At 36.8% G+C, this 14,301-nt stretch overlaps 1 pseudogene; it reads left to right on the forward strand.

Moving 5' to 3' along the window:
* The first annotated feature begins 5,190 nt into the window (after nt 1–5,190).
* Nucleotides 5,191–6,006, forward strand: LOC101568100 (annotated as a pseudogene).
* The last annotated feature ends 8,295 nt before the right edge of the window (nt 6,007–14,301 follow it).

Below are 14,301 nucleotides of genomic sequence, written 5' to 3' on the forward strand. Positions count from 1 at the left end.
AGGCCCTTGCGCTTGCCAGGCAAGCGCTTATTCTACTGAGCCATCTCTCTGGCCCAATGTGCACTATTTCTAATGTCTTATCAATAATTATACTCTCTCTAGAATAATGTAAAACAAAAACAGGGGAGAAAAAATATAAAATAAAGTATCCAATAGATGAAAACAAATGTCTTTCATGGATGCGTGGATTTCCAACTAACTGGCGTGGGGCTTGCCTAAGGGATTATCAAAGCATACAATATGCACTTCTGTACGGGTTACAGAGACACAGCCTTGGGTTAGGTGTCTGAGCTGCTTCTCTGCTCCGCATATTGGCACCCACAAGGCCGGCAACTTGCCTCTGCTGCATCTCTCTGCCATGGTATTTCTGCCAGGGAGCCACTAACTGGACCCCTAAAAATGCTAAGCCAAAATAAAACCTTCATTTTAAAAGTTGTGGGTTCAAGTTTATATCCACATCAAGGAAGCTGACTAATACAGAAAATTTGCACCCAGAGTAGGGTAGTTGTGTGCGACTACATCTTATCACACTGTTCAGAAACGTCTGAAACTAGTATGTCAATAGAGTTTGGAAAAGTTTAGAAAATCAGACTGAATAAAGTCTAGAATAATATAGACAGAGCATAAAGGTTGGTTCTGGGTAGGCTCAGAAAACCAAGAAAAGGGGATGAATGCAGAGAGCAAAGCCTGGGCCCAAGAGGTTACAAGTGAGACTGAAGAATCGGCTGGACACTTGGGAGGCTGTAAACAGGTGGATCACTACGAGTCTTATCTAGTAGTGAGACCTTGAATACCTGTAGACACTTCCCTGAAATATAAAAAAAAAAAAAAGAAAAAGAAAGAAAGAATCAATTGGAAATTGAGTAAGAAGTCAAGCTTGATGCATGTTGGCAAAGATTGTCTAAGTTGTTCTCGTGTTCTGAAACTTTATGGAAGACTTAGATTATGGGACATGGTCTAATAGCGATGGTGGAGAAAATTTCATGGCATCTGAGCACTCATGCATGGGCATTTTTGACTCCTTGCATGCAGATTTACAGTGGAAATTAGGACCAAAAAATAGGACAGACAGTTTTGTGAGGAGCTGTCCATTTGTAAGGAATAAAGGGTAACATAATGTCAATGGGGGTGTAGTTGTCCAAAAGAATGGTGTACGAAAATATGATAGATACTTTGTACAAGACCATTGTCGTGGTTGGTTGACTGTGTCAACCCGAGAAGCTAAGAACTTAACTAAATCGTCTCAGCAATACCACACCCTAAGATATGGAAGCCACACTCTAGAGTGACTCTTATTTAAAGGAGAATGAGGAAGGACGGAGGTCCATTCCTCCTTGGAGGAGCCCCAGTCTTCGCCATCAGCATGGCTCTTAGCACAGACTCTTGGCTTCTGCTTTGGATCCTTCACCTTCTGGTGTAGACTCATCAGTCTTCCATAACAGATCCATCGGCCTCCTCATATGGACTTGCACGGAACTCTGCAGTGGGCTCCCAGCCTTGAGCTGACTCCTTTGGTCTCCAGCATGCAGATACCCTCTGCACACGTCCTCATCTGGCTCTGTGGCTGATGGTCATAAGCCAATCTTGGAATTTTTTATAAATTTTTTTACATCTTGTGTTATATCTGTACCTCTAGTAAAACCCTGCTTGATACAACCATGAAGAAAGATGTCTTCGTGGCATCCTAGAAGCCACTTCAATCAGAGACTGAAGGATGAAAATGTGTCAAATATTCATTTTAGAAGAGAGCTCGTTGTAGCTTTGCTTAAGAAGAGCCTCCCAGAAAGCTTGTTCTCTACAATTCATTTCTCAGTACTCACTCTATATGCACTCCATCAACACTGCAGTATTTTTGTTAGATCCCAGCTATTGTTCCCACTGAGAGCAAACCTTTGTGTCATCCATATAATACTTGTTGTACCAGAATGCAGAATATAAAAATTATGAAGCCATTTCCACCAAGATTTCAACAAATGCCAGAAGACCCAGTCAAAGATAACAAAGGAAAGTAGGGCATGAAGCTTTGGGAATGAAGCTATAAGCACAGTGAAAAGCCAAGTAATTTACAAATGTCAGGTATATGGAATGAAGGCTGAGGTATGCTGCAGGCCATCAGTGTAACCCGCCCAAGTGAGAGCTGTGCGGGTCTCCAAACAGAAAGGCCTCTGAAACCCACAAGTCACCACTGCTTGCTCTGAATGCTACCTGAAGCTATAGATTTAATACTTGCTGTGCTAGTTTTCAGGCCTTCTGTGGTCCTAGATTTTTATTCCCTCCTGCAGTTTAGTCCACGGCACATCCATGGAATTCTATAACTTTTTCTGGCAAGGATTCACAACCAAGACTTGGACTTGATTCTCAAAGTGTCAGAATTCTTGTCCATGCTGTGTCTGTTGAGACTTCGGGGAAGAGATAATTGTATTTTGGTAGGATGTAGCATAGTTGTTTAAAGTTATTTAGGAACTATTTTTAGTTATTTTTTAATTTGAGTATAGGTGAAGGATATGTTGATTTTCAAGTTAACAAGGGGTGGAATGCGATGTCTAGCTTTACTTTTGTCAACATTATTGGCTTGGGTGACATCTAGAGGATTAGTAAAGCACACACGTGGTGTGTTTGGGTCAGTCATGGAAAAGTGACCTTGTGCTTTCTACCTCTTCCGTTATCTCTTCCTTCTTGCCTCTGTTCCCCTACTCAGTCTTGGTCACCACGAAGTAGAGGACATTCTTTGATATGTCCATTTGCCATAATGTCTCTATGTTGAAGCCATCCAAAGGCAGACTGAATCCCTGGCAACTGTGAGGCCAGTTAATCCTCTCATCCCTTGAGTTTTCTGTGTCACCCTGTTATATCCCAGCGGTGAGAAGGCTGACGAAGAATCTGTCTATCCGCTGATACACAGATTGGAAAACCCTAATGCAGTTGTACAAATGTGTGCGTCAGGCTGCTATCCTTTGGCACATGTGGAAGTGGAAATATTTATGTTGCATGAAATAACCTAGGCAGAAAGACATGATTACACTTCTGTAAAGAGTGTAAAAGGCACAGATCTTGGAAATCTTGAGAATAGAGGGGTGATGCCCTGTTGCTTGTGGGGAATCAAAGGATGGGTCGAAGAGATAGGTGATAGTGGGGTGCAACAGACAATGATAACAAACTGTTGATCCCAGATTTAGGAAGAAAGGATTTTTATGTTTTTACTATGAAGAAATGACAAGTATTTGGAAAGAGAGCTATACTTGCACTGATTTAACCTTTACACAAAGTACACATATACTGAAATGTAATACACTTCATTAATATGTATAACTTTTACTTGTGCAACAGAAAACTTTAGTCAAATTTAAATATTTGCAAACTAGTATTAACTACATAGCCCCAAATTCACAAAGTAGAACAAAGACTCTCACACTATTTTATTTCCTTTTACATTCAAGAGTTACAATTCTGTTGTTTGCAACTTATAGTACGGAATTATAATAAACCATACCTTTGTTTTATTGATCTAATAAAAATATTCTCTTTTCCAGGGTTTCTCATATTCCACTGTTTTAATTGTGTTCCTCTTACATAAAGTACGTGTATGTGTATGCACATGCATTTTCCATCATCTGTCAGCTGTCTAAAATATTTTATTGCTCTGAGTAAAGACAATATTTTCACAATTTCAATATTAAAATAGAATTGGGCTAAATATATTATTTTGCAAGCTCAGTACAAGTGGATTTTTAAATTGCAAAGTTTTCATGCACTAGAATTTCAGACATTCATTTCTCCCCTTAAAAATATCATGTTTACTTATCTCATTTTCTCAGTCCATTTTATATTTCATATTTTCTTTAAAAATGTTTACAATTTTCTATGGGCTGTTTGTCAAGACATGCTAGTTGCTGCTGTGCTGTCTCTCGGGTAGATGATTGCTCAAAAAGAAAGTTGTGGTGAATGAAGGCAAGAGATAGGAAAAGGAATATTGAGGGACTGTCCTGCTTCAAGGTTGTATATGGTTAGATTTTTGGACTTATGTGTAAACATAAGAAGTATATAATACTTTATGCCTATTTTTTAAAATATATTCTAATTTTTAAATGTTTTTTCATCATATTCTCTAGGGACTAAAAGTTCAACATATCAATGCTTGATGAAAAATACCTGTTCCATGTTATGCCTAAGATGTTTGATATTGAGACAGATATTGAACAGACAGATATTGAGGATAAGCTTAACAGCCTAGGTTGTATGGTAATAACAATAAGCTTGTCTTCTGTATGGTTAACAACCTAGGTTTGCAGACCAAAATTAGAGAAAAAGGAGGGCCACAAGGAAAGTCAACATTTTAGCCCTAGCCTTCCAAGGTCACTTAAGACTCAGGACATATGAGAACTTGTACTGTAACATCATGTAACTCAGTAGTGTCCCAAATTTTCTGATCAAGGAGATTATGGGACCAAAGAGGAAAGTGATTGATGATGTAGAGTGTGCCTAAGGAGAGTTACATGGAGAGAAAGCACTCTCTCAAGCTTTCACAGAGAGCACATTGGCCAAGCAATGGCTGTGACTCATCCACATGGCTGACACTGACAAAGGTTCTACAATCTGAGGTACAGGATCCCACGATAAATCCTGAGGGGATTTCACTGACCTTATCAGACCCAAAAGCTACAACTCTTATTGCATAGGTCCTGCTTTACGTTGATCTTAACCATCCAGCAAAGAAGTATAAAAACAAAGTATAAGAAGTAAAGCCACAGTGTTATGCTGAGCTGTAGGAAACTCAGGTCAACAATTTCTGACATTGCCAGTGAAGTGGAAGACCCAATACTATTATGGACCTCTGAACTCTTTTAGAATATTTTGCTGAGTTTACAGACGTATAATATTCAAAGAACGGAACTTACCAAAAAAAGGGGATACAGATGAATGTCCATTTTAGGTCTGTGTATTCAAAGTGGTTAGGATAAATGTATAGTTGCATTCTCTTAATGAATAGAGGGATTTGTTCTAATGGTGTTTGTAAATAGGATATCAAGTCCGCATCTTGTACAGCAATTAACCACTAGGAAGAATATATGCAATGTGTTGATTATTGACTACCAATTTGGTTTGAAACTTTATCATTGCTATTTTTTCTCAATAAAAGTATGGGAAAAAATGTTTACAATTTTCTATTTGTCCTTGAAGTTAAAAATCAGAATGATGTCCTGTCCAATGCCAAAATTCTTTGGTCTCTTCTCAAACAGGGGCTTTACCACCTTCTTGGCCTCCTGCTTCTTCACCACAGCAGGGGCCAGGGCCACCTTCTTGTCCTTAGCCTTCTTCCCTTTCGGCATCTCAACCAATTGACAGACCAAGAGAGACCTTACCCGCTTTGTCAAATGGCCCCACTACATCCAGCTGCAGCGACAGAGGGCCATCTTGTACAAGTGGCTGAAGGTACCCCCTGCGATTAACCAGTTCACCCAGACCTTGGACCACCAAACAGCTACCCAGCTGCTTAAGCTCACCCACAAGTACAGACCAGAGACCAACCAACAGAAGAAGCAGAGGCAGTTGTCTCAGGCAAAGAGGAAAGCTGCTGGCAAAGGGAATGTCTCCACTAAGAGGCCACCAGTCCTCAGAGCAGGTGTCAACACTGTCACCACTCTGGTAGAGAACAAGAAGGCTCAGCTCGTGGTGATCGCACATCATGTGAACACCATCGAGCTGGCTGTGTTCCTGCCTTCCCTGTATTGCAAGATGGGGGTCTCTTACTGCATCATCCAGGGGAAGGCCAGGCTGGGGCGTCTGGTCCACAGGAAGACCTGCTCCACTTTCGCCTTCATGCAAGGTAACTTGGAAGACAAAGGCATGCTGGCTAAGCTGGTGAAGACCATCAGGACCAACTACAATGACAGATACGATGAGATCTGCCATCACTGGGGAAGCGATATTCTGGTTCCAAAATCTTTGGCTCATATTGCCAAGCTGGAGAAAGCAAAGGCTAAAGAGCTTGCCACTAAACTGGGCTAAGTGCACTTTTGAGTTTTCTGTACATAAAAACAATAAATTATCCTTAAACCAGTGGAAAAAAATCAGATGATGCAGATATACATTACCTTTTAAGCAAAATTTCTTATTCAGAAATTGGTATATTCTGAAATAATTTTAGGTAGGTTTTGAAATTTCTCATTTTGTTCTCTATAATTAGCTACACTTGTAATTTATATTTACCATCATTTGAAAATTTTATTCTTCATTTATTCCACCATAAGATTTTATCATTTATTTTGATATTAGATCATGTATTATTTTTAAAGATTTTTTAAAATTAAATTATTATTTTTGTTTGACATGTATAATTGTTTGCTTGTTTCTTTGCTTTTTTGTATTTGGTACAGGGTCTCACTATGCAGCTCAGACTTGTAAAGATCCTCTAAGTTTCTTTTCTTTCTTTCTCATAACCTGGGATTGAACTTCGGCCCTTGCACTTGCCAGGGAAGCGCTTGTTTTACTGAGCCATCCCCCTGGCCCCGATTCTCTAATTTTGATCCTTTGGTTTTCAGCCAATCCAGAACTGGGACTACAGCTGTGTGCTACTGTGCCCAATCTTCTAGTTGTTTTTATTTTCCTTTTGCAAATAAAATATATTGGGGAACATTATTGCACAAGCTGTCTTTCCTTTATAACTAACACTCACCTCTGCATTAATTGTTTACTGCTTTATATTCTTCATACCACGCTTTGAGTTGTCCTCAAGGGCACTTTAATTTCTTCTGTCATTCACGTATTGTTTTATGCAAACTGCATCATAGATTTTTGTCTATCAAGACTCCTTTATTAGAGCATAACTATGTGTTACTTATAAGCTAAGGCATTTACTTTGATAAACAAAATATCAGTTTCAAAATAAAAAATAGTGTAATAGTTCTTATTGGAGATAAACAGAAACAAATCATAAGAGCAATTTCTTAAAAACATTTCACAACATTTAAGAAAAAAATTAAGAACCTCCTGGATCACATATATACCAGCATTGCAACTTAGAATATTATTCATTTTAGTTACTTGAAACAGATTACTTAAAAACTCCGGCGTGAAATATAATTGCTTATGCCTTTTTTGTAAGTTTTAAAAACTTTTCATGAAACTTCACAAGCCACTTTTAGCTGTTTGTATAATAATATAGTGTTACAGCTTATTGTTTTGATAAAAGAACTTCTACTTTCAAAAGTAATGTGCTAGAAATTGAATTAATATACACCCAATTGATGGCTTTGAAGTAAAATCCATTTAATGTGCTTCAAATTTAAATATCTTTCTTAGTAAGTGGATTACATACCTCATCACTTAGTATCAACCATCAATTTTGTTTTCATCTTTCAACGGTAATGTCATTTATGACATAGACTCAAGCTTGCATTCGCTTACTAAGTTGGATGCAAGTCATCTATATTTACTGTCAAAAGCAGCAGCGGAATCCTTGCATCTGTGGAAATAAATTCACTTTCAGTATAAAACTATAAAACTCTTGAAAATGGGCTATGAGAAAAAATATAAAAACAGCCCCACATTAAATTTCTATATTAATTATGGACATAATGGCAATCAATTCAGCTGCCTTTGACAAAACGATACCTTGTAACATTCCATATGAATTTTAATTACAGACAAATTCAAAGTTTAAATTGATATTTTGGCAGGAAAGAAGTAGTATAGGAGGCAGGTGACCAAAATACTAGCTTCTGGAAAAAAAAAATTAATGCCAGTGAAATGTAGCAATTCTTCTAAATGTCTTGTGCATATATGTGTTTGTGTGTTTTAAATGTCCTGAAGCAAGATACAAGCTAATATGTTAGTTAAGTTCTTGTCCAAATGCTTGTTTAAAGGTTAAGTTCTAGAAAACTTATGTAGGCATAAGACTCAGAATATAAATAGAATTGCATAGGAATACTCACAAGAATCTAGTTGAAGAAACATTGGAAGTTTAAAAACTAAAAGAAATATTCCAAGATACATAGAAGCTTTTGTGTGTATGTATGTGTATGCATGTATGTTCTTCAATTGCTTCTTAAAATCAGTGCAACATGACAAATTATTATTATTATTATTATTATTATTATTATAGCACTAAGGATTGAACTCAAATATAAAAATTCAAATAAAAATCAATGGAGATATACATATAAAAGAGTCTACTAGGTTGATCAAGTTAATTGAATACCATTTTATTAATTGACACATCCATTTTAGAATGTGTCAGTTTAGATAGTTTGTTCTCTCATAAGGTAAGTATGTGGAAAATAATTGACAATTTGGTTTAATCCAATAGGGTGAGTCTAAATATTGAAAGGAAAAATGTCCATCTTTATAATAACCATTTAAAAATATAAGAATGATTAAAAATAAGACAAACATCAGGCAATGACAAAGAGTTAATAGCCGTATAAATCAGATAAAATAACTTATTGCGAAACTTAAAATTTTGGTTTTATTTCTTTCTTTCGCTTAGTACAGGGTCTCACGACACAGCTAGGAGTCACAGTGAGACTCCTGCTTCAGCCTCCCGGCCATCATACCGACTTCAGGTGGCCAGTGCAGCTTGCCTGGGGTTCTAGGGATGGCACAGCATGTGGTATAATGGGATCAAACCTAGATCCTTGCACTTGCCAGGTAGGTGCTTAGACCGCGGCACTGTCTCCCCAGCCCAAAATTTTAGATTTAAAGAGCATATAAAAGGATGTAATTAGGTTTAAGTTAAAAATAATTTCCAAAAATGAAAATACATAAACAACATTTGAACTATTAAGATCAAATAGCACTCTTAATAGAATTCACAGTTCATTATGAGGAATAATAAAATCATTTGTATTTACAATGTCATGAATACTATGTCTTGCAAAATGTAAGTTAGATGGACTCACAAGACAGTACACAATAAAAGTTAAACTAGGAGATGTGGAGCATCTTCCTAAAAGCTTGATAATAATCTTAGGTATATATGAGTTTTCCCATTGTAGACTTGTTCAAAGAGTGTAATATACACAGGAGATAAATGAGAAAATACATAACTGGTTACAGGGCTTTACATATGAGTAGTTAGCAAAGGGTATGTATAGAAAGTAATAAAAGATATGCTTCACATGAGCCCAATTATAGAGCACTTTTGTTTCATTCGAAACAATTTAAAAATAATGAAGAGGGCCAGGGAGATAGCTGAGTGGAATAAGTGCTTGCTTGACAAGTGTGAGCTCCTGAAGTCAATCCCCGGTACCACCAAAAAATAAAATAAAATATTAATGAGGAAATGTTTGTGACAGTAATGTAGATAAGGTTATCCAATTTGGAATTGTGAAGTGTTACTCTACTAGTGGCCCTTACTTCAAACCCTTTTTTACTTTTTTTTTTTTAACCTCTGAATTCAGTGCTGGTGCCTCAATTGAGCTGCCTTTTGGATAACTCCTAATCTCCTCTCCCAGTTTATGCAATACACATAATTTTACAACATATGTTTATATGTGCATTTATTTTTCCATCATACTGGCATCTGGAATACTAGATGCTTCACTTTCACTACTACCCAATTAGTAGTTCTTGGCTTACAAAGTAAAAGGTGAGAAATTAAGTGGTCATAATGATGAAAATTTTCAAGGAAATGAGAAAAATCCATTGAAGGGATAGTAGAAATTTAAACATTGCATTATCCTTGCATTTCATCAAAAATAGTATGATTGGCACTGTAACAAAACTAAGTCCTTACACCTTCACAATGTGAACATAAACAAAACAAGGTGATATCCACTCCCAGCTCCTAGAAGAAATGTAAGAAATAAATCAAACATAAAGCAAGTTTGCTACTTTCCATATAGAACACATGCACTATAAGAGGAGTTCTGGTTCGAATTGCAATTCTCCCAGGAATTTCCACAATCCATGCCCAGTCTTCAGCCTGTTTTGAATAATTTCATTAATCAATTTAAATGTGATTTTTACTTAACTTATTGAGCAAGTTTATCTATAGTTAGCTACCAGTTAACCTCACTTAAGCGGTGTGGGATAGGTTAGGCAGTGATAAATAGTGTAACATGTCAGAAATGTTTTTCTTGGCTAATAGTACCTGCAGAAAGAAATGGTTCAAACAGGCTTCTACTCATGACAAAGAATCATAGGCTAAGGGAGACTCTACTTCTTAAAATGCCACTATTTTTACAGAAGCCTTTGGAGTTCATCCCAGCAGGACAAGAATTCACACAATGACGTATGACAGGAAACTTTGTGTCTCACAGCCGCAAGGCAGAAATGGATCACAGATCCCTTCTCAATATAAAGGGGCTGAATGGTAGACTCAGAATTCTTGAATGAAGAGAGAAATGACTCATCTGAGAATTCTCTGCCACTAACTTTCCACACAGACATAAAACATACAAATGATTTTATCGTTCTGCAGAATTATCTTAACAAAGACACAAAAGTGTAGTTTTCATGTTTATTAACTCTTTAGACTAATGTTCAAAACCATATTTCTGAAGCAGCTTTTATACATGCTGATTTTTTTTAATCCAAAGAACCTTTTTCCATATTATCTGAAGAAAAATCAGTACAGGAAAGTTAATTTCCTTTTGCTTCCCACTGCGTCCAGTTCTGGAACTAATGGTTTGATCTGCATTTATCTTGGGATATGCCCATAGTTTTGCTGTACTTTATAGTTCATGGAGCAGCACAAGTATTTAATAACCTAAACTGGCTGTTTCCACATCAGCAGTTCTGTCACAGTAATATTCAAGTGATGTTTATTAAAGATTATCTGACTTGGTTGTGGAGTTTCCTGGTATGAAAATGTTTGGACACTGCCTTAAAAGCTACACTTGGACATAAAATAACAGTATTAAAACTATAATTTTGTGGGTTCCAGGTAACAGAGAAAGCTACATACCTAAACAATAGCTTCAATCTTAAGGGTACAATATCAACTGGTTATATCAATTTCATAAAATTTTTGTAGACATAGAACATCAGAGAACAAGCATACACATTTGTTGGATGAGTGACACTGCCCTTGAAGGTCTTTTGATCCAAAGTGTATCTTATGTCATTTAGATCATCAATTTTGATGATTAACTTAGGTCTATTGGAATTTTGACTCAACTTGTGGTATGAAATGATATCCATAGATTAAAAGAAACTCTGTAATGTCTTCTCCTGAAATGATATAATTTTTAAAAAGTGATTATTATGGTAAGAAAACAACTAGATCTTCTGGATGGGGGCTGGGAAGATAGCTCAGTAGAATAAGTGCTTGCCTGGCAAGTGCAAGAGCCTGAATTCAATCCCTGGTTCTGGAAGAAAACAAAACAAACAAACAAACAAACAAACAACAACAAAAAAGGGACAGAATTTTTAAAAATATAAAAAAGTAACTGAATTTTAAACATCAAAAAATCAATGCTACCTTCAATGATTGGAAGATGTACAAAACTGTAATGTTAAATTAATCAGCTTTCCTATTACTGGGACAAATACCTGACACCCACAACTTCAGGAGGCAGAGATTTCCTTGGCTCTGGTTTGAGGAGGTTTAGTCCATTGTTATCTGGCTCCAAGGCAGAGACAAAGTCATAGAAAGGCTATGGTGGAGCAGAGCTTCTCAGCTTCTGACTGCTGGAAAACAATGAAGACTAGCCTGAAGCAGGACACACAAGCCAGCGGGGCACACCCAGAGCATATTTACTGATCCCATTGGCTGCATCTGAACCTATCGTGTTAACTGTTGTATCACAGCCCTGGCCAACTCACCAACCAAACACAATTCCTTAACCAAATAACACAATTAGGTCCCTTTTCCTAACATGATGTGACTATCGTGCACAGACCTGAAAATGTTGTAATGTCTTCTCTCATGTCTCAACAGTTCCAACACTGGTTAAAAGTTGAAGTCTTGTTTGAATACCTTAAGACAAACTCTTAGCTTGTTTGCAAATTAAAGGCATGTTCAAAATACAGGATGTTGAAATTGCAAAAAAACAAATTGGTAACAATAAATGTCATATGGCCATTAACCTCTGTTGGATATTTCTCCTTTCTTTAACACATTCTTCCATACTGCTTGCCACTTTTGAAGCAGTTCTCAAAGTCTTATTTGTTTTTAGTTGCTTTGTGGTGGCTGCCTTGATGCCTAAAATCATTTTGATCTGGGGAAATTCACGAGAAGTAGCATAGCGTGAGAAGTTGCATAATGTGCAGGACATGCCATAGTTTGAGCATTAAGTTGCATGAAATTTGTTTTGCTATATCAACTAGTCAATAGCTATTAAATTCACCCTTTTGCAGTGTGTCAGGCCATGATAAAAATCTGGAAAAGTTATTTGCCAGAACATACCACCTATGGCCCCTAGCACATTTCTCAATGTATTATCCACCTGAAGTCTCATGAGCCTGGTGTTTACTCTCTGTGTTTCTATCAGAGTTTTGGTTTGTTAGCTCTGGCCAGAACAGATCATAAGGCTCTGCTTATGGCATTGTAGGATTTCTCAAGCCTGTCTCTCCAACTTTTCTAAATTCTTTCTACAAATCAGTTCCAAAGGTTTCTGAGCCACATGTTCAGCTGTAGTCAGAGCCACACTGTGACTTCACTGCTACCAGTTTTTTACATTGCTGAGCTGTCCTGCTGCTGGGACTCATAGCTGTCTCATACACAACTTAAACAAGGAGAAGTGTAATTGATCCTGGGTTCAAAATATTCAATCCATGTGTCCCTGACTCCAAGGCATAGAAATCGATGGAAAATTGATGGTGCTTCGCTCATGGTAACCAAGTAGCCAAGAAGTTAGTGAGTAGCAGAAAGGAAGAGCATCCGAAACACATATGGCATTAAAGGTGATGAATTCATGATCGGCCTAGGTGCATCCAGAAATGTGATTTAACAGTCTCCTTGGTGGCAGATTCAATCAACATCCTCTTGAACTCACCAATACCCATATCTAACTCACTTGTTCATAAATAATAAACAGAGAGAATTTCAGTCACTTGGACACATTGGATGATGTGCCTTGTATAGTTTATTTGCTGGAAGAAATTTAGATCTATCTTATTGTTCAGCTATTTATTTATTATTTATTTATTTCATTTAAAACTGTATACCACAGTGGGAAGGAGGCTCTCTTAATAAGTATTTCTCAAACCGTACACTACAATTCAGTCAAAAAGGAATTTGAGTATCTCAGCATCCAGCCATGATGAAAGATACAATGAGCACCAAAACATTGTTTAAAAACTTATTACAACAGAACATATACTGTCAGCAATGATGAGATAAATGTGTTCAAGGTGAGATGGACTATTTTTTATATATTTTTTGAGAGAGAATATTTTGATTGATGGTGAATGGTGTTTAATGGCTATGTCTTTTTCTGTAATATTTTGGAAATGTAAGCATTCAAAATAATTCGTGATTATCACCACTGATCAAAAGTTTGTGACAAATTCTGTCAAAACCTTTTCCCTTTGTCTTCACCCACCTTATTCACTAGATCTGGCACAAGACAATTTCTGACTTTTGCACAAATCAAAATGACCATGAAAAGTAAACATTTATAAACAATTCAAGTGCCAAGAGAGAGATTCAAGACCAATTTTAAAAAATCATGGGTAACCCTTCTGAATTGCTTCAGAAAGTGGCAAGAAGGAGAAAAGAATAGTGTATAGAAGTAGAGCCATTATTCTGAGATGAATGAATGGCAGTATGCTTTTTACTTTAATTTTTATAAATTTTAAACTTTAATGTATTTTTGATCACAAATTTTCTTATTTAATGCCTAAAAATTATTTATTTATTTGGCACAGGGTCTCACCACACAGGATAGACTCATAGTGATCCTCTTATGTTGGCCTCCCCCGTGGTGGGATTACAGGCATGTGCCACCATGCCTGGTTTCGGTGGTTGGTTTGGCACAGATCTGGCATGGTGTGAAGTACCTGTAATCAAACCCGTGTCCTTGTTCTATCCAGGCAGGTACTTAGATGGCTGAGCAATCTCACCAGCCTCCTTTTCATATTTTATTTTATTTTATTTTATTTATTTATTTATTTATTTATTTTTTTGCAGAACTGGGGATTGAACTCAGGCCCTTATGCTTGCCGGGGAAGCACTTATTCCACTGAGCCATCTCCCTGACCCCTCTTTTTTATATTTTAAAGGGGAAAGTAACCCACAAAATTTTGAAACAAGACTATAGAAGGGTAACCACGTTTAATACATTGCATATTGTTACCTTTAAATCAATTGCACAGAGTACAAGATATATACATTTAATTTTTCAAATAATATTAGCA

This window comes from Octodon degus, unplaced genomic scaffold, assembly GCF_000260255.1.
Source record: "Octodon degus isolate 3935 unplaced genomic scaffold, OctDeg1.0 scaffold00149, whole genome shotgun sequence".
NCBI lineage: Eukaryota > Metazoa > Chordata > Mammalia > Rodentia > Octodontidae > Octodon > Octodon degus.